The sequence below is a fragment of the Euprymna scolopes genome, chromosome 41 (genome assembly GCF_053919585.1).
Source record: "Euprymna scolopes isolate OS-2025 chromosome 41, ASM5391958v1, whole genome shotgun sequence".
Taxonomy (NCBI): Eukaryota; Metazoa; Mollusca; class Cephalopoda; order Sepiida; family Sepiolidae; genus Euprymna; species Euprymna scolopes.
The window spans coordinates 7,973,135-7,994,536 of record NC_136522.1 but is presented as its reverse complement, the minus strand read 5'-3'; the positions used below and the strand labels follow the sequence as shown (position 1 = coordinate 7,994,536).

Sequence of the window (21,402 nt, the reverse complement as noted above, 5' to 3'; positions counted from 1 at the left end):
GATGACGACGATGACTACGACAACGATGACTATGACGACGATGTAGGTTTGTTTTTTATAAGTGAAGTAAAAAAAGAAAACAATGTTAACATTTAAGCGGGAAAAAAAACAAAAAAAACTGACGTAAGGCAAACGAACGATGAAAACAGAAAACGAACACGTGAAAAATGGCTTCAAAAAGGCTGTTTCGATATTAAAATTTAAAAAATCGGTGGGTACCCGGGTGTTTTTGTGTGTCGCTAAAGCAGAAAAACGAAATACTGGTTCAATATTTAAATTTAAAAAATCAAAAAAAAAACATCTCACACCACGATTTGAACCCGAAACGTTTAGATAATGAACCAAGGCCTTAATCAACTGAGCTAAGGCGACGTTCAACAAATTTTTTCGGTTTTTCAACTATTTAAAAGTAAATCAGGTCACGGCGTCATCTGACACATGCGTAAAATCGGTCATTGTCACGAGAGGACCGTTTTTGTTAACCCCCCCACCTCCGTCGAAAATTGTCGATTTCGGGGTGAGAAAGTTAACGTTTTTGGCCAATTTTTCGATATTTTTCGAGCAAAGAATGGAGCTTTGATGTGATACCGAGTTTGTGAATTTTCGTTGCGTCTGTCAAAAGTTTTTAGCAGACATCCAAGCATACACACAAACATACATGCATACATTTTCGCTTTTATATATATAGATAAATTCATGAAACATGAATTCGAATCACTATAAAATCTGAAAGTTTAAAGCTTTTCTTAATTTCCTATTTTTAAATTGAAATTAATAAATTTGACATTTAATATTTGTATCTTTGCATGAAGTTTCACCTTTCTCCATCTGCAAAATAGATTTAATGATTCGCACAGATTTTATTCATGTCACTAATGTTTGAATTTTTGCATGTTGAAGTATTCATTTTAGACTAATCCTTTCTATACAGAGATTAATAAAGAAATTTTAACTGGTCCCCCGCCAAAAGGAGGGTGGACCTGTAAATTCACCCTTGTCCGTTCATCCATTTGTCCGTTCATTTGTCCGCATTTTTCTCAATAACTACGCCTTAGAATTTTTAAAACTTTTGCACAAACATTAGACATGATATGAGTAAAAAAGTAACAGAACGGATTTTCTGGGAAAACTCCGGTTGCCACTCCCCCTAGGGGTGGGGGCTCCAGGTTAAAATGGCTAAAATTGACACTTGTGCTAATTAAAAGAAATTGATGTCTTGGATTTTTATAAAACTTTCTGAAAAATTGTAACTAACTGATTTCTATATAATTTTGTTCATCTATATTTTACAATAACTGATAACCTAGATGTGTGCCAGGAGCTCTTTTAGGGCTAATAAAAACACTCCATTTTTAGGACTATTTTACTATATTTATCCAAAATTTTCTGTGTATGTCTATTTAGCAGTTTTGCATGGTGCTGAACTCAAATTTAAATATGTTAAGGCGTTGGGGTCTTCTGAGGCTAAATGGGGGGGGGGGAGGTAAATGATGGACTTAATCATTTCTTTTTATGCATGGTGCAGAACTCAAATTTACATATGTTAAGGCATAAAACTGCCCCGTTTGTTCATTTTCACCAGGATTTGACACCCCCATGGGACTATTGCGGCTAAACGGGGGGGGGGGGGCTTTTTGGGGAGGAATTTTTGGGCTAAATGGTTGTTTGTTTGCTTTTGTTTTACAGTATATCAACCCTTTTCAGGTTATTTAATGCCGAATCCAAAGATTTTGAAGAAAAATTTTTTAATAGAATATATTTGTTGTTTTTAAGTCAGTTTCTATTCAGGTGAAAAGTCATGCCCCTCTCAGTACAGAGCAATAAGTCTCCTGTGCATCATGAGTAAGTTGTTGGAATCCATATTAAATAAAGTAGTAGTCAACCACCTCAACAGAAACAACCTTCTTAGTGACATGCAATATGGTTTCCGCTCTGCAAGATCTACAGCAGATGTGCTAACTGTTATATCTCATAGGATTAGTGAATCTCTTGACAAAGGCTTCTTCTCTAGGGCAATTGCTCTTGACATATCAAAGGCCTTCGATAAGGTATGGTATAGGGCCTACTTCGCAAGATTTCCAGCTACTGTATTACTGGAAATGTTTTCTTGATCATTAAATCATTTCTCTCCGATAGGCTTATAAGAGTAGTGGTTGATGGGCAGAAATCTGAGGCCTTCAATATTAATGCTTGAGTCCTAGGCCCAACTGTCTTCCTTATATACATCAATGATCTCCAAAAACACATACTTAAATCATTCATTGACATCTATGCTGATGACACGACCATCTATGGCAACACATCAAATAACAAAGTTCTCTCTGATTCTCTCTCCTCTGATCTTGAACGTGTGGTACAGTGGGGGAGGAGGTGGCTGGTTACTTTTAATGCATCTAAAACCAAGCTCCTATCTTTACATCATCAACGCTCTGATTCCCATCTGGCATCAATTGAAATGGATGGCTCTCGTCTAGAGGAAGCTTCATGTTTTGATAAGCTTCTGGGATTGACCTTTACTCCTGACCTGAAATGCAATTCTCTATCTGTATAAAAGCCAAGTACGTCCAAGGATGGAGTACTGCTGCCACATCTGGGCAGGAGCTGCTAAAAACAGCCTATTCTGCCTTGACAGAGTACAAAATAGGCTTCGTGGCCTAGTAGGTGTTGCTCTTTTCTCTACCCTGCAACCTCTTTCCCACAGGAGAGACGTTGCGAGCCTGTTTTTGTTTTAGCGTTACTACCATGGCAGGTGCTTGTCTGAACTCCAATTTCTGGTCCCCCCTCGCCAATCTTTCCCATTAAACACACGTCTAGCTGAAACCAATGTTAAAAATTTTCCCCACTCCTTATCTGTGCCCAAATCAAAACGTAAATTCCATGAACAAAGCTTCTTTTTTAGAAGTGCACGCCTGTGAAACTCTGTTCCGGTTGCCTGTTTCCCACCTGACTACAATCTGGATGTCTTCAAGTCCAATGTAAACAAATTCCTGATGAACCGCCCCCCTTAAGTAAGACACTTTATTAAATCTTAACACTAACTTGGGACCCTAACAGGTACTACCACTCCAGGTCAGAGTGGACCTGGGAGCAAGGGCAATTAAAGGGTGGCTCCACACTCCCCAAAGCCCACAAGCTGGGGCCTCACCACTGGATATAGTTTAAGGTGGGCAAAATGGGGGTGGGGTAGTAATTGTCTGTATTTTTGAGATGAGGTGTTTTCATTTATTGAGATTGTCGGACTGACTTCCTCATCTCGAACCCAACCTCTTACTATTATTACGGGGGTACCGTGTTCGGACTCCAGCTAGGCTCTGGGACATAGTTGCTGATTCTCTGTTTTGAATGTTACTTTTCACTGCCTTCGTTCAGGATTGAACTCAGCACCTTTGGGTAACTATAAACTTTGATACAACGTCTAGGACCATTCAGCCATATGTCACTAGGACATATGGCCGATACAAAACTCCTGATGAAGGCCGGAGGGCAAAAAGGGCCGAAACGTTGTGACTATAACAACCAAGATGAGGAAGTCAGTCCGACAATCTCAATAAATGGGGGTGGGGTGCTGAACTTAATCATTTTTTTATGTCTCATTCGCTGTACACTCATGGGGGTGGGGCATGCATGCTTCACTTGTTATAATCCAAACCAACAAAATCAATGAAACTGTGCATTTTAATCTCCTCACCCCTTCTTTTGATTTTGCTCAACTTACACATCTCATTCAACTTTTCTCTTAAATATTCTAGCAGTTTGGAACTTCATCCATTTTATATTGTAACAGTTTCCACACATTTTCTATTTTTAGCCACGTTAGTAAATTCGTCCTAATGAATAAAAGTAAGAATTTATAAAAAAAAAAAAAAATACATTTCTGTTTCAGAGGATTGTATGCTCAGTCCGTCAAGTCCAAAGTGGCTGAGCAGCGGCTTGGTTCCCATCAGTTTTGGCAAATCAAGCAGGATCCGGAACAGAAGCATGTGCTCTATCCCAACTATCATCAATGGACCTGAGGTAATCTCATCAGCACCAGACAAAGTCAAACTCTTCACAAAAAACTTTGCAGCTAATTCTACCCTATGTGATCAAGGCCGCCAACCTTCCATATTTCCTCCTGTATCAGAAAACACGCTATGCGACATACAAATATCTTTGCATGATGTTGCCAAGCTAATCAAAAAAATTGATTCCAGTAAAGCAACTAACCTTGACGGCATTCCAATTATAGTGCTGAAAAAGCTTCAACCAGAATTAGCCCTCATACTAACTAAGCTGTCCTAAAGAGAATTGCTTACCAACACCCTGGAAAATCAGTATGCCCCATTTTTAAGAATTCAGGTAATTGGTCATTTCCCTCTCAGTACAGGCCAATAAGTCTCCTGTGCATCATGAATAAGGTGCTGGAATCTGTGTTAAATAGAGAAGTAGTCAACCATCTCAGCAAAAATAACCTTCTTAGTGACATGCAATATGGTTTCCGTTCTACTAAATCTACAGCAGATGTGCTTACGGTTATATCTCAGAGGATTAGTGAATCTCTTGATGGAGGCTTCCTTTCTAGGACAATTTCTCTTGACATATCAAAGGTCTTTGATAGGGTATGGCATAAAAGTCTACTTCACAAGATCTTCAGCTATGGTATAGCTGGAAATGTCTTTTCAATTATTAAATCATTTCTCTCTGATAGGTTCATAAGAGTAGTGGTTGATGGGCAGAAATCAGAAGCTCATAGTATTAATACTAAACTCCCTCAGGGGTCCATCCTGGGTCCAACTCTCTTCCTGATCTACATCAAAGATCTTCCAAATCACATCCTTAGATCATTAGTAGACATTTTTGCTGATGACACTACCATTTATGGCAGCACATCAAAGGCCGTAAATGACCACGTTCTCTCTGATTCTTTTTCCTTTGATCTTGAGCATGTGGTACAATAGGGAAAGATGTGGCTGGTTCCTTTTAATGCATCTAAAACTAAGTTTTTATCTTTACATCATCGATATTCTGATTCCCCCCTGGCATCAATTAAAATAAATGGCTCTAGTCTTGGAGAGGCTCCATGTTTTGACAAGCTGGAAAAATCACGGGATCCTTCTATTGATCCAGTAGATATCTACCAGCTGATGCAATTCTCTACTTATATAAGAGCCAGGTATGTCCAAGGATGGAGTATTGTTGTCACATCTGGACAGTAGCTGTTAGATAGATTTATCCTGCATTGACAGAGTTCAAAATAGATTTCGTAATCTAGTGGGAGATGCTTTTTTTCTTTTCCCTGCAACCTCTTTCTCGCAGAAGAGACATTGCGAGCCTGTCTTTGATTTATCGTTATTTTCATGGCAAGTGCTCGTCTGAGCTCCAATCTATGCCCCCCCCTCGCCAAACATTCATGAGAAACACTCGTTTGGCTGAAAACATTATCAATAATTTCCCCCACTCTTTATTTGTGCCTAAACCTAAACATAGATTCCATGAACAAAGCTTCTTTCTTAGAACTGGACACTTGTGGAACTCTCTTCCGTGTGCATGACTATTATATGATCGTCTTCACGTCCAACATAAAAAAAGTTTGGGTTTGTATTACTGTACACATAGATTCGAAAAAGTTGTCAAAAAACAAATATATAACAAATAAATGTTATCAAAGGCAAGATAAGTTACTTTTCTACCAAACTGGATATAATTTTCGTGTTTTTATTCAATTTAACATGTTTATTCAGCTCGAAAAGCATACAGTGTTTACCGATGTATTTGAAAATTCAAGATGGCGGCCGATTCTCTCTTTAACACGGTAAGTTTGGAAAAAGGTGTAATAAATAAAAAACCGGTTAAAAACTGTTAAAAACTCGCTCAATATATGTTACCGTGACATAGGTTGACATATATTCGGCGGGTTTTTAATAGTATTTTGTATAGTTTTTTTTTTTTATTTATAACACCTTTTCCCAAACTTACCGTGTTAAAGAGGGTGTGAGACGCCATCTTGAATTTTCCAATACATCGGTAAACACTGTATGTTTTTCGAGCTGAATAAATATGTTACATTGAATAAAAACACGAAAAATATATCCAGTTAGGCAGAAAAGTAACTTATCTTGCCTTTGATAACATTTATTTGTTATATATTTGTTTTTGGACAACTTTTTCGAATCTATGTGTACAGTAATACAAATCCAAAAGTTCTTTATGAGTTGTTCTCCTTAAGTAATCCAATTTACCAAATTTACACTTAAAAAAAATTTTTTTTTTTTTACATAGGCATCAAAAACACTTTTAACGATTACTATATTGTCCCTTTCACTACTGTAAACTCTTTAACCCTTATCCTCGAGAAGCCTCTAGGCTTTGATAAGTGGTGATTTAAAAAAAAAAAAAAATTAAAAATAAACAACCATTCCCCATCTCAAAAGTTTAGATGCATGAAGTGTTGCCACGTGTAGAGCGATTAATTATTTTTAGTTGAGAAAGCTTAATATGAAGTCGTTTTTTTTTTTAGGGGAACCCCCAGTGGAAGTAGAAAATTGTTATTTCAAATGTCTGCTAAAAAATTCTTCCGCGATGTGACAAGTCACCTGACTACGCGCGTCCATGCGCGAACGCATCATGTAAGAATAGCATAAACGATTGCGGTGAGTTGGCACAAAATAGTGCGAGAGTTCTAGGGTTAATACCATGCAAACGGTAAATTTGCGACGGGTTTGAATATCAGATTCGTTGTCAGCGACCCCGAAAACCTATAAAAAAACAAATTTTATTGGTCGGTGTTCTGTTGTAGTTAAAGTACACATTTACCCAGTCTGAAGAATCCAAATAATACAATCCCCCATCTGAAAACTTTAGATGCATGAATTGTTGCCACGGAGCGATTAATTATTTTTAGTTAAGAAAGTTTAATACGAAATCGCTTTTTTAGGGGAACCCCCCAATGGAAGTAAAAGCTATTTTTTGACTTTTACGCAACATTTTATTTATTTTTCTCCTCTCGACTTTTTTTTTATTTCGAAGTAAATAAACGTTTTGAAAAGAGTTAAAACACAAAACACATCCAGGTAAGTAGAAGAGTAACTTATCTTGCTATTGATAATTTTTGCTGTATATTTATTTTTGGTTGATGTACACAAGTGAGGCCGGAGGCCCCCAATTGCGAAATACGCACTGACTACAATGTTGTACGTTGCAGGGAACATTCTTTAAACCATTGATTACCGTATACTCAATAACCCTTATCCTCGAATGGCCTCCGGGTGACTCCTATGTAAAAAATAAATAAATAAATAAAATGCGTGGGTAAATGTTTACTTTAACTACAACAGAACACCAACCAATAAAATTTGGGTTTTTATAGGTTTTCGGGGTCGGGTTAGGGTTAAGCTTTCACGAGCGATTTACAAAAACATTTTTGGGTTTGTATTACTGTACACATAGATTCGAAAAAGTTGTCAAAAAACAAATATAGAACAAACCCCAAATAAATGTTATCAAAGGCAAGATAAGTTATTTTTCTACCACACTGGATATATTTTTCGTGTTTTTATTCAATGTAACATGTTTATTCAGCTCGAAAAACATACATTGTTTACCGATGTATTGGAAAATTTAAAATGGCACCCGCTCTTTAACACGGTAAGTTCGGGAAAAGGTGTTATAAATAATAAACTAGACAAAATAAAATTAAAAAACCACCGATTATATGTCAACCTATGTCACGGTAATATATTGAGCGAGTTTCTAACAGTATTTGGTCTAGTTTTATATTTATAGCACCTTTTCCCAAACTTACCGTGTTAAAGACGGAGTCGGGCGCCATTTTGAATTTTCCAATACATCGGTAAACACTGTATGTTTTTCGAGCTGAATAAATATGTTACATTTAATAAAAACATAAATAACATATCCAGTTAGGTAGAAAAGTAACTTATCTTGACTTTGATAACATTTATTTGCTATATATTTGTTTTTTGACAACTTTTTCGAATCTATGTGTACAGTAATGCAAACCCACATTTCAATTTGGCTTGAACTTTGCGATTTTCAAATTATTTTGTAATGCTTTTTCGTTTTGTTTTTGTTTTTTATGTCGGATTTAACAAAAATGAAAACAAAAACAAAATTTGGTGCTTATGCACTTATGTTACCGTGATTTTTTTTTAAAATGGTTTAAGTGAGCCTAAAAACAGTCGTGTTCTCGTCGAGTAGTTTTCTTTTTATTCAAAGAAATAAAATTTCAATGTTTTTCTATATGAGAAAAACAGTTACAACAACGTAAGTAAACTGTGGCCGTGGTGACTGGTGCAGTTGCACTGCACTGCAGTGGTGCAGGTGCACGACGGGTTTAAGGACATGGGAGATTTCCTTAAACCCGTGCACGTGCACTGCACCTGACCTGCACCAGTCAACGCGCTGCGTACAACATTGTAGTCAGTGCGTATTTCGCAATGGAGGCTTCACTCGTATACGCCCGCCGAGATAACATTAAAAATCCAGGAATGTAATAAAAAAAAATAAGAAAAAGAACAACTTGGGCTCGAAACCACAATCTCACGGTTAACGCTAATCACAGCTTCAACAGGCGAAATGATCAGTTGATCAGATACAATTGTAAATTAACTAAATATAATTCTATGTGCAAGAAACGCCATCTCTAAGATACTGGTAGTAGTCGATGTTACTTACACCAACCAAGTCCTATTTTTTTTTTTTTAATTTTCATCCCTTAAACAACAATTTTAACCCATAAAAACGGCTGTACTTCTACAGTTTATTGTCCAAAATGAAGATGCCATTTTTTTTCGCGCACCTGTCATTAAAATTCGATGGAGAAATCTATATTTTAAACTATGACCGAAGCATGAAAAAAAAAAAAAATTAAACTACATAATGATTTTTCCGTCTCATTTAAATTCTTCAAAGTTCCTGTAATGTTTCATTAAAATTATTTCTTCGGAAAGAAAAAATATCTATTTTATAAAAATCCAATGTTGCTTTCATTTATTAAAATTATATATTACCTTATATGGTAATCGTGAAGAAAGAGAAAGCCTGTTTCCTCCGTTTGACTATAGGTGGCGTTACTGTCTGTCCACCCAGTTACGGAAGCACAAATGTATATAATGGCACCCTTGAAATAAAAATAAATGTTTTTGTTATATTTTAATTTTAAACTTTTTTTTTCTTTTTTTTTTTTTGCAAACATATTTAAGTTTTTTTTTTTTCAGATACATTTACATTTTTTTTTTTGTTTTTTCAAACATATTTAAGTTTTATTTTTCAAAACATTTACGTTTTGTTGCTTGTTTGTTTTCAAACATTTACGTTTTTTTTGTTTTTACGTTTGTTTTTTTTTTGCATGCATAAACTAAATATTTTTGAAATATTTTTCTTTTTGAAGTTTTCTTATGCACTTATTGTACCGCGCTATTTTTTAATAGTAGTTTCAAGTAAGATCCAGGTTTTATAATATCCTTTTTCAAATATATATATATATATATATATATATATATATATATATATATATATATATATATATATATATATATATATATATATACAAATACTCACGGAAAAGGTAAAATAAGTGCAGAAAAATTAAGAAAAAAAGGGGGGGTCCATTAAAAAAAAATAAAAGAAAAAAACGTTGATTTTTTTTTTTATTATAAGAACGTAAAAAAATAGTCGCGGAAAAACGGTTGTGCCCATAAATATGTTTAAAAGAAAAATATAGCAAAGACATTTAGTTTATGCTTGCAAAAAAAAAAAAAAAAAAAAAAAAAAAAAAAAAACCATAAATGTTTGGAAAAATAAAACTTAAATATGTTTGCAAAACCAAAAAGAAAAAACGTAAATATGTTTGAAAAAAAAAAATGTTTGCAAAAAACAACAAAAAAACAAAACATGTTTAAAATGAAAATATAACAAAAACATTTATTTTTATTTCAAGGATGCCATTATATACATTTTGTGCTTCCATAACTGGGTGGACAGACAGTAACGCCACCTATAGTCAAACGGAGGAAACAGGCTCTCTCTTTCTTCCAGATTACCAATTATTTTCTTACGCAAACTTTTCAATAAATGTTTTTACAATTATATTTTGATAATTTTGTTTATACAATAAATGTTTTCAAATGGCGCTCGCCCAGTTTAAACAGTTATGAATATGCCATTTTCATTTTCTGTTTTTAATATATATATATATATATATATATATATATATATATATATATATATATATATATATATATATATATATATATATATCATGAAAAACTTCTCCGTTTTAATTAATTAAATCGAGCATTTTCAATTAAACAATGACGGATTTGTGTTCTCTTTCACTTTCTTTATTTACTTTTTTTCATAGTTCTTTTCGGAAGTAATTAATACCTAGTTTAATTTTTTTGTTATTTACTTCTAACTTCGGCCATAGTTTAAAATACTGATTTATCCCTCGGATTTTAACGACAGGTGCGCGAAAAACAAATGGCGTCTCCATTTTCGCCGATAAACTGTAGAAGTACTAAAACGGCCCACAAGTCGCCCTTTGCGACCTTATGTCGCAGAGTAAATACAGTTTGAAAAAAATGGAGACAGACAGACAGACAGACAGACAGTGTGTTTCATAAAAGCGATTAATTAAGTAAAATTTTCCATTTTGACTTTTTTTTTTGCTTTTTTATTTCTAAAAGTTTAGTTTTAGTTTCTACTTTGGCCTTTTTTTTTTTAATTCTGGTTTTAACGTCATCATTTTTCCTAGAAAAACTTTCACGTTTTCCAAGAATATTTCCGTATATTTTATTTATTCCTCGATGTTTTGCTATATTAGTAAACACGTTTTTACAATTTATATTCTCGTTTCTTTAATCATGTTTTGTTCGCGTTTATCTTTTCAATCAACTAATTAAAAAAAAAAAAAAAGCAATTACATCGAGACCTTTTGCAGTAAACAACAAAACTTCTCCATAGGTAAGTAGATTTTGCCTTTGGTAACATAACATTTATACGCCCATGATTCCTTGGCCTTTTGGACAGGAGCAAAAGTTCTGTTCTGATACTACGCTTCATCTTTTCTGACCTCGATCAAAAACAAATCCGATACTCCTTGGGCGTTGAGTTCCATGGCGACCAGCAGAAAAATGGGCAGATGTTTACTTTAACTACAACAGACACCACCCGTCCCCGCGAACGCATCGTGTAAGAATAGCATAAACGATGGCGGTGCGCCGGTGCGGTGAGGTGAGTTGGCACAAAATAGGTTCAGGGGTTAATACCATGCAAACGGTAAATTTGCGACGGGTTTGAATATCAGATTCGTTGTCAGCAACCTCGAAAACGTAAAGAACATCAACAAATTTTATTGGCCGGTCTTCTGTTGTAGTTAAAGTAAAACATTTACCAATTAATTTTTCTGCTGATCGCTATGGAACTCAACGCCCAAGAAGTACAATAAATCCTTCTCGATTGAGGCAATTTTAATTTTTGTTTCTATCTAGTGTGACCGTATTTGGGGAGCTGGATTTTCCCCACATTAAAAACCGATCTACCCTCGTGGGGAGGCAAGTAAATGGGAACATTTATACACACATTTTTTTATCACTTTTTATTTTATCTCTACTGCCCCTTTTGGGGAGCTGGATTTTCCCCTCGTTAAAAAACGACTCTGGTGTTTAAGTCTGTTCTTAAAATAGGATCTTTACTGCAAAATGTACAAAACATTTCTTTGTTTTTGTTTTTGTTTTTTTTTTACTTGATTTGCTCGCCGTTGCCAGGGATTTTCCTTTGTTTTTGTTTTTTTTTTTTAGTATAATTTTTATTTTAACTCCCCACCCCACACACTTTTTTGGTCGTTGGTGTTTATCAAGTTCCTTCCGTGTTTGTTTACAATATCACGTCACGTCAGCTGATATGTGTGACGATGAAAGTCATTTCTGATTAACGCTTTATTAGTTTTAAAATATGCAAATAAACTTGGCTGTTTTCCAGAATATTTTAAAACTAGTAAACATTAATCAGAAGTGACTTTTCCAGGGCATCCACCGGCAAGTTTAAATATAAGTTGACGTGATATTGCAAACAAAAACATGCGGAACTTGATTAACGTCTTTCCTGTATTGACAATATTGAATTTTACGTGCTTAAGAGTCGACGGTCGATTTTTCTTTGATAGGTCGTTTTAGCGAAAACAATATTACGTACTTAATTGTTATGTCGAAAATAGTAATATATCCCAAAATTACGAAAATTGTGGGCTGACGTTTAGGAAATTGTGCCCCTCCCCCCTTTAAATTCCACGATTTACACTTTTTTTTCATGTTAGTCGCATCGATTACAAGCTTAACTTTCAGATAAAAAAATATGGTACTGGTCGCGGTAAGAGTTCCCTGCCGAACACCCTCCAAAAACAACGATGTCTCCCGTTTCTCGCGCAGCCGCAAAGGACATGTTTTAGTTGCCATAGTAACAACACTTTTTATCGACATTGTTTTACTGTTTAAAGACAGTACTACACATTTATTAATAATATCTCACTTTTAATCACTTTTATCGACTTTTTAAAACTTTTTTTTTTTACTCTTTTTAAATGACAACGTTAATGTTTATGAATATTGAAATAAAACATTATGTTTATGAATATTGAAATAAAACATTACTACACATTTATTAATAATATCTTTTTTTTTTTTTTTTTTTTTACTGTTTTACTGTTTGTGTCACTTTTATCGACTTTTTCTTTTATGAAACTTATCGGCGGTTCTTGAAATTTACTTACCACAAAACTTGTCGGCGGTTCTTGAAATTTACTTACCACAAAATGATGATAGAATAATAAATTTACTTACGTTTAATCAATGTTATTTTCTTTTTTAAATAGCATTTTCTTTTTAAATGACGACGTTTTTACTGTTTATGAATATTAAAAGAAAAATAATTACTAAACATTTATTAATAAGAAAATGGGTGACTAGTGCAGTGCACTTATGATCCGCGCTATATTTTAAATCGTATTTATAAGCTTAAAGTTTAATGTTATTATTTAAAAAGCCATTCTTAACACGGGGAGGGTGTTTTGTACCTATTCTCTACTTAAACAATTACAATTGAATAAAAAAACATTAAACTTTAAGCTTAGAAATACGATTTAAAATATAGCGCGGATCATAAGTGCACTAGCACCCATTTTCTTATTAATAAATGTTTAGTAATTATTTTTCTTTTAATATTCATAAACAGTAAAAACGTCGTCATTTAAAAAGAAAATGCTATTTAAAAAAGAAAATAACATTGATTAAACGTAAGTAAATTTATTATTCTATCATCATTTTGTGGTAAGTAAATTTCAAGAACCGCCGACAAGTTTTGTGGTAAGTAAATTTCAAGAACCGCCGATAAGTTTCATAAAAGAAAAAGTCGATAAAAGTGACACAAACAGTAAAACAGTAAAAAAAAAAAAAAGATATTATTAATAAATGTGTAGTAGTAATGTTTTATTTCAATATTCATAAACATAATGTTTTATTTCAATATTCATAAACATTAACGTTGTCATTTAAAAAGAGTAAAAAAAAAAGTTTTAAAAAGTCGATAAAAGTGATTAAAAGTGAGATATTATTAATAAATGTGTAGTACTGTCTTTAAACAGTAAAACAATGTCGATAAAAAGTGTTGTTACTATGGCAACTAAAACATGTCCTTTGCGGCTGCGCGAGAAACGGGAGACATCGTTGTTTTTGGAGGGTGTTCGGCAGGGAACTCTTACCGCGACCAGTACCAAAAATATTAATAACTTTTATCGTCGGGGATCAGTTTTCAATTATAACGTTCTACTAAACTGAACACGTACTTCGTATTCCGAATTCATGCATGACCATCGATTTCAATCAGTAAACCGTTGCTCTCGGCACGATTTCGGGATAATGTGAACGGATGGGGTCCGAAGATCCAGCCTCGTTTTGAGTTTAAAGCAAAAGTGTTACGTCATACTCTGTGACCGGAGTCGAGGCAAAAAATTAACCCTTTCAATATTAACTAACCTCTTGAAACTGTTTAATTCTATTTCTTTCAACTGTTTAGTTATATATATATATATATATATATATATATATATATATATATATATATATATATATATATATATATATATATATATATATACACTAAACAGTTAAAAGAAATCTGTAAAAGTCTGAGGAAGCTACAGACGGCCAAAAAACGGCCGAGTAGCTGAAACAATAATGTAACTTAATAGAAAGATACGGTAATCAAAATAAAACGTATATATATATATATATATATATATATATATATATATATATATATCTTTCAACTGCCTGTCTTTTTTTTTTTATCTATTACTTACAACTGTTTAATTTTGAAAAAAAAAAATAAAAAGGTGCTTCTACACTTTATTGCCGAAATTGAAGACGCCATTTTTTTTTCACGCACCTGCTGTCCCAATTAAGGGGCTATATCATATCAACTATGGCCGAAGCATGAAATAAATAACAAAAAATTTAAACTTCCGGAAAGGACTATGAAAAAAAGTAAATAAAGAAAGTGAAAGACAACATATGTCCGTAATTGTTTAATTGGAAATGTTTCGATTTAATTAATGAGAGCGGGAAAGTTTTTCATGGAACATTTAAAAAAAAATTTTTTTAATTAAAAACAGAAAATGAAATGACATGTTTATAATGGTTTAAAAATTTATCAAAATATAATTGGAAAAACATTTTTTTTTATTTTTTTTTTTTTATTACATTTTCACCCCAAACAAGGCACATTGCCACTTAGGTGTAGGGGGCTACTATCAGGGGAAACATCTACTGGGGTACTATGTAGGGATTAGGGCAGCGAGATGTTGGTTCACGTTGCACTTGAACTTATGCATGTCAGTACAGTTGGGGAAGCAGTGACCTGGAATAGAATTCCAAAGTCTAGCAGTTCTGAAGAAGAAACTACTGGAGTAGAAAGATCTTTTACATCTAGGGATCTCTACAGTGTGGGGGTGGGATTTTGCAGCTTGTCGGGTCTGTCGAGGGTGTTCACGTCGTGGGGGCACAAGTGCTTGCAGTTCTTCAGAGCATTCACCATTATAATACTTGTAGAACAGGCAGAGGGATGCAACGTTTCGACGATGGGACAGAGGCTGAAGTTTAGATGCCAGTTTAGGGCCTATCAGATTTGCGACTCTCTTTTGAACCCTGTCAAGGAGCGATAGACTAGTAGCCGATGCACTGGCCCAAATATGACAGCAATACTCCATACATGGGCGAATAGTGGCCTTATAGAGGTACAGGATACTTTCGGGTGTTAAAAGTTTTCTAGCACGGTAGAGAGAGCCCACCTTCCTTGCAGCGGCCCTGGCAATGCCCTCGATGTAATTGTTCCAACTCATGTTTCCAGTGAACGTTAGGCGAAGGAGCTTGAGAGACGTACTCTCAGATAAAGAGTCGTTGGCCATTGCTATAGGTGGTAGAGAAGGTTTCTTGTAATTATTGAATGAAACCAGTTTTGTCTTGGTGGCATTGAACGTTACCATCCATTTTTGTCCCCATTCCATTACTGATTGGAGGTCATCCTCTAGTGTTTCTGCCATTACTTTAGATATATGTTCGTTTGTTTTCCTGTCGTGCCTGCTATAGAGTGTGGTGTCATCAGCATATATACCCATCTCAGAGGCAATCTTGTCGGGGAGGTCATTTATGAATATCAGGAACAGCAGAGGTCTAAGGATAGATCCTTGGGGCACTCCCGCATTTATATCATATTGTTTAGATGTACGACCGTCGAGGACAACCTGGATTTTTCTCTTATCTAAGAAGGATTTAATTACGTTAAGTATTCTACCAGTGATACCGTAAGATCTAATCTTCCTGAGGAGACCCTCATGCCATACCCTGTCAAAAGCCTTAGATATATCTAGAGCTACCGCTCTGCCCTAAAAGTTTGCGTAAAAATTTTTTTTTGTTTGTGTGAGAGTTTTTTTGTTTTTTCTTCGAACAAATAAATAATTGGGTTTGTATTACTGTACACATAGATTCGAAAAAGTTGTCCAAAAAGAAATATATAACAAATAAATGTTATCACAGGCAAGATAAGTTACTTTTCTGCCAAACTGGATATATTTTTCGTGTTTTTATCCAATGTAACATGTTTTACGGCTCGAAAACCATAGTGTTTACCGATGATGTATTGGAACATTCAAGATGGCGTCTGATTCTCTCTTTAACACAGTAAGTGTGGGAAAAGATGTTATAAATAAAAAACCGGATAAAATACTGTTAAAAACTCGCTCAATATATGTTACCGTGACATGGGTTGACATATATTCGGCGGGTTTTTAATAGTATTTTGTATAGTTTTTTATCTATAACACCTTTTTCCATACTTACGGTGTTAAAGAGGGTGTGAAAAAAAACAAAAAAACTACTTGATGATACTATTAAAAAAACACCGAATATATGTCAACTTATGTCACGGTAACATATATTGAGCGAGTTTCTAACAGCATTTTGTCTAGTTTATTATTTATAACACCTTCCCAAGCTTACCGTATTAAAGAGAGAGTCGGGCGCCATTTTGAATTTTCGAATACATCGGTAAACACTGTATGCTTTTCGAACTGAATAAACATGTTACATTGAATAAAAACACGAAAATATATCCAGTTTGGTAGAAAAGTAACTTATCTTGCCTTTGATAACATTTATTTGTTATATATTTGTTTTTTGACAACTTTTTCGAATCTATGTGTACAGTAATACAAACCCAAGATAAGCACCAAACACATTTTTATGTTTTTTTTTCTTTTTTTTTTTACATGTAGGTCACAACTTATCAAGGCCCGAAGGCCACTCAGGGATAAGGGTTATTGCGTGTACAGTAATCAATGAGATAGTATTGTAGTAATCATTAGTATTGGGGGTTTTGATAGAGTGTCTTACTTAAGGGAGCGGTTTGTCAGGAGTTTGTTTATGTTGGACTTGAAGACGTCCAAGTTGTAGTCAGGTGGGAAACAGGCAAGCGACAGAGAGTTCCACTGGCGTGCAGTTCTAAGAAAGAAGCTTTGCTCATAGAATCTACGTTTGGATTTAGGCACAGATAAAGAGTGGGGAAAATTGTTGACAGTAATTTCAGCCAGACGAGTGTTTCTCGTGAAACATTGGCGAGGGGGGGGGGACGAGGGATTGGAGCTCAGACGAGCACCTGCCATGGAAGTAGCGATAAAACAAAGACAGGCTCACAACGTCTCTTCTGTGGGAGAGAGGTTGCAGGGAAGGGAAAAGGGCATACCCCACTAAACTACGAAGTCTATTTTGTACTCTGTCAAGGCAGGATAGGCTGTTTTTAGCAGCTCCTGCCCAGATGTGGCAGCAGTACTCCATCCTTGGACGTACTTTTTTTTTTGGGGGGGGTATTCCATTAACAGGTGCTTCTGCAGTTTAATTAACGGTTTTTCCGTAAGTAACGCGCCGACATTTACCATTTCACAAAAATTCTGTTTACAGGGGGAGGGGGCGGAAAAACGATTAATTAGACTGCAGGAAACACCTGTTAATGGAATACCCCCCCCACACACACAAAAAAGAACGAAAACCATAATGTTTGGTTATGTTTTTGTAAACCGCTCGTGAAAACTTTTTTTTAGATCTATTAAAAAGCATTAAAACTACGTAAGACAAAAAATAAATAAATAAATAAACCAGATTTTTTTTTTTTTTAAACTTTATTTGAAATGACTGCTGAAAGATTCCTACGTGATATGATAAAGACACCCCACTACGCCCGTTCGCACGCGAACGTATCATGTAAGAAAAACACTACCGAAGGCGGTGAAATGGCACAAAATAGTCCCAAGGTCTAGGGGTTCATACCATGCAAACGGCAAATTTACGGCGGGTTTGATTATCAGATTTGTTGTCAGCGACCTCGAATACCTCTAAAAAACAAATTAGACTTGTTCTGTTTTAGCGTGTTGAGGACTAGGATATATAAATCCTAATCCCGTTACAAAAGAAAAATAATGAAACGAATGGAATGAAGGAAACAAAAACTCAATTGATGGATAAGATAAACGTTTATTTACTGTTGAAAGAATGAATGTTTTAGATATAACACATGTTCATGTCCGCGCTGGTGTAACCATCGTTTGTTGCAGGATTGGTATTATAGAAGGAAAAAGGAAATGTGTGTTCATCTCACGTTCGGGTCACTATCGTTTGTTCGTGCGTGGGAAGAGAAGTGAGTAATGTAATGGAACGAGAAATGGCAGTCCATCGTGTAGATAAAGAAAAGGATAGAGGGTTGACATCAGTTAAACTGTGCGCAATGTTAGCCGTCAGCTACGCGGTGGTGTTCTCTGGCACAAGTAGTAGATAGAGAGAGAAAGAGTGAGAATGAGAAAAAGTCAATCCAGGCCATGGAGAGAGAAAGCGTATAAAGTGTACGTACGGTCTGATAGCTTTTTGTCCCACATAGTAGCAAGTGGTGTGAGGTACGCGCGCATGCCGAAAAGGCACTCTGTCAGTCCGTAACCGTACAGCTCAAAAGCTGGTCCTAAAAGAGGGTTGTAAACAGCTTATCTCTTCCTTTTATAGGTGCTTCTGATGTGTCTTTTGCGCATGTGTGGATTTCCTTTGAAAGGGGAAGTGACGTTGTCCATGCGCGCATGTATGTGAGTACATGTGTGTACGTTAGTGTGTGTATATATATACACGTGAATGTGAGTGTATGTACGCGAATGTGAATATATGTACGTGTGAGGTACGCGCGTGCCGAAACGGCAGTGGCTGGTGCGCCGACCAACCACCTCGGAAGGCAGGTTTGAAAAGGGCTGGAAACAGCTTGTCTCTTCCTTTTATAGGTGTTTCCGGTGTGTCTTTTGCGCATGTGTGGATTTCCTTTGAAAGGGGAAGTGACGTTGTCCTTGTATGCGTACGTGTGCGCGTGTGTGAATACATGTGTGTACGTTAGCGTGTATATATATACATGTGAATGTCAGTGTATGTACGCGAACGTGAATATATGTACATGTGTGGACGTGGGCGCGTATGTTTGTGTGCGCGTATGTATATGACAAGTAATATGGCTTGAAATGTGAACGCATGTTTTTGTGTGAGACTAGGAAAGGTTCGTGCAAGCGTAACAAATTTTTTTTTTTTTTTTTTTTCGGAGTTCTTCAGTCTAAAACGGATACGTACAATATAACCTTTTTTCGATATTTTCATTTTTTAATGTGTTGATTAAACTGTACAAGCACCAAATATTTATTCTGCTAATATGATATTTAAGTCTGTAATTTGTGATAATCGTCGGAAAAAGTTTTAAAAAAAAAAGGTGAAAAACACATTTTAAGGGCACTCTCATACAGGTTCGCCTCCCCCCTACCTCTATTTTTTCATTATTTTCTTTCGTTTTTCAATTTTAAAAAAAAATTTCACTCGAAATTCGTCTTTTTTCGGTTATTTTATATAAATATTTATAGTTATCTTCTAGTTGCGTCATCCGACATTAACAAAGGTATTTTTTTTACCACCAAACCCAACGTAGGTTACCTCCTAAAAAGAAAACAAAATCTATTTTTTCTTTCTTTTTTTTTTTTTTTTTTTCTTGTTTTGCTAATACGTTTCAATCAACGGTTTTTAAAGATAATATGAAAGAAAGAATTTAAAAAAGAATTAATTTTAAATTGGGGGATCAATTTCTTACATAAACTTAATGTAAAATGAGCACCCACTTTCTTGGCCACATAGCTGTCCACAAAGCTGTTAACGAGACATGTAATCATTAGCATTTTTTTCAAGTTTGTTGACGTGGGGGGTGGGGCGAGAGGGGTCATAAGTTCCGAACATTTTAAAAACACTTCAAACAATTTGGGGGAGTGGAGGGTGGGGGGGGGCTTAAAATTTATAACTCCACAATTTTTCATTTTTATTTTGTGAAATATTGTCAGAAATTTATCCTCTTTCAGATAAATTCGACGCGAAAATAACTAGCCTGCAAAAAAAAAAAAAAAAGGATGAAATAAAAAGGGGGGGGGGGGTAAAGAAAAAATAGAAAGGTCTTATTTCAAAACGAAGAAGAGATTTTAGCTACGATAAAGTTGGTTGCAAATTTTTCCCTTTGCGGGTATTAAATTCAAAAACAAAGAACGCCAAAGTAGCAACATATAATGCGAAAAAAAATGCTGGTTCTTCAATTAAAAATGTCTCATCAGTGAACGAACACAATATTATGATTCAAATAATAGTTCCTCATCACTCTCTCATATGCAATAAATTTTATGAGCGTACTCACAAATTGATGGCTGTCAGGCATGTGCCTTTTTCTTTTCTCAATATAAAGTCTTTTAAAAAATTACATCCCTTCCAAATACGTGCAAACCGTAGCTACGTAAATAAGTCCTCTGAAGTACGCCTCGTTGCGTCTGTGTTCAGTTGCCGGGTATTCTTCTTTGAAGGAGGGCTCTGCACAATTCCATATCTGCGCCGGGCAATGAAACCACGTCGCCGGAATCGAAAAGAGGCCGAATTTCGCGCTGGGCTTGTGACGTCATCAAAGAGTTAGCATTGCTCTTTTTCCTTAAATTCTTTGAATCATACGAACCCAAAATATACGAAACTAAGAATCATAAAAGATATGAAATACAGAAAATCAAATATAAGAACCAGAATAAAAATATAATAAATGTATAAATGGGGGATGCATAATTATCGGTACAAAAATTTCCAACATTCTCCCCTAAAAAGAAATGGCAGTCAACTTTATAATGCATTTTTTCTTATATATATATATATATATATATATATATATATATATATATATATATATATATATATATATATATATACGACAATGTATGGTCAGAAGAACTCCAGGAAACACATATGAGAACAAAAACCAGAAAAATTCAAATAAGCTTATTCTATAAAAATTCACACAAAAACCTTCATGTTTTAGGTTTGACCAGAGGAGTACCTAACCAGATTCACAAATTTAAAACTAATGATCAGATGCAAGGTCGCAACAGAAGGTTGAATGAAGAATATTCTGCCAGATAATTAACTTTTTACATATATAAGAGTATAAAGGCTTGAGAAGTTCACATAATTTACCATCCAGCCTCCCCATCCCTATAGAATCTCTAGCAAACACCAAAATTTCTCAGCTCCCTCGTAACCACAAGAACCCAATAAGATCAACACCGGTGCTACAAGAGGAACGAATCCAATCAATCCTATACTTTGATAAGTTCTTCAACTTGGTGGAATTAAACAAAACTGAAACCCAAATCCTGCACAAGTTATGCAAGGCAATCACAGTTTTAGGTGTTTGTATAGCAATATACATAAAACCAAACAAAGTTGAGTATAGGTGTCAGAAACACCTATGTATCTGGAGATGTAA

The 21,402-nt window shown here is 35.0% G+C and overlaps 2 protein-coding genes across 2 annotated transcripts in view; one reads left to right on the top strand and one right to left on the bottom strand.

Annotated features, from left to right (window-relative positions):
• LOC145266329 (soma ferritin-like) overlaps nt 1-9,080 on the bottom strand; it is a 42,522-nt gene extending 33,442 nt beyond the window's left edge. Inside the window, exon 1 of the mRNA XM_080121917.1 lies at nt 9,009-9,080. The gene's annotated coding sequence lies outside the window, so the exon portion shown is untranslated. The remainder of the gene's footprint in view (nt 1-9,008) is intronic.
• A 1,630-nt stretch (nt 9,081-10,710) lies between these two features.
• The window catches only part of LOC145266328 (uncharacterized), a 78,732-nt gene continuing 68,040 nt past the window's right edge, over nt 10,711-21,402 (top strand). The window contains exon 1 of the mRNA XM_080121914.1: nt 10,711-10,962. The gene's annotated coding sequence lies outside the window, so the exon portion shown is untranslated. The remainder of the gene's footprint in view (nt 10,963-21,402) is intronic.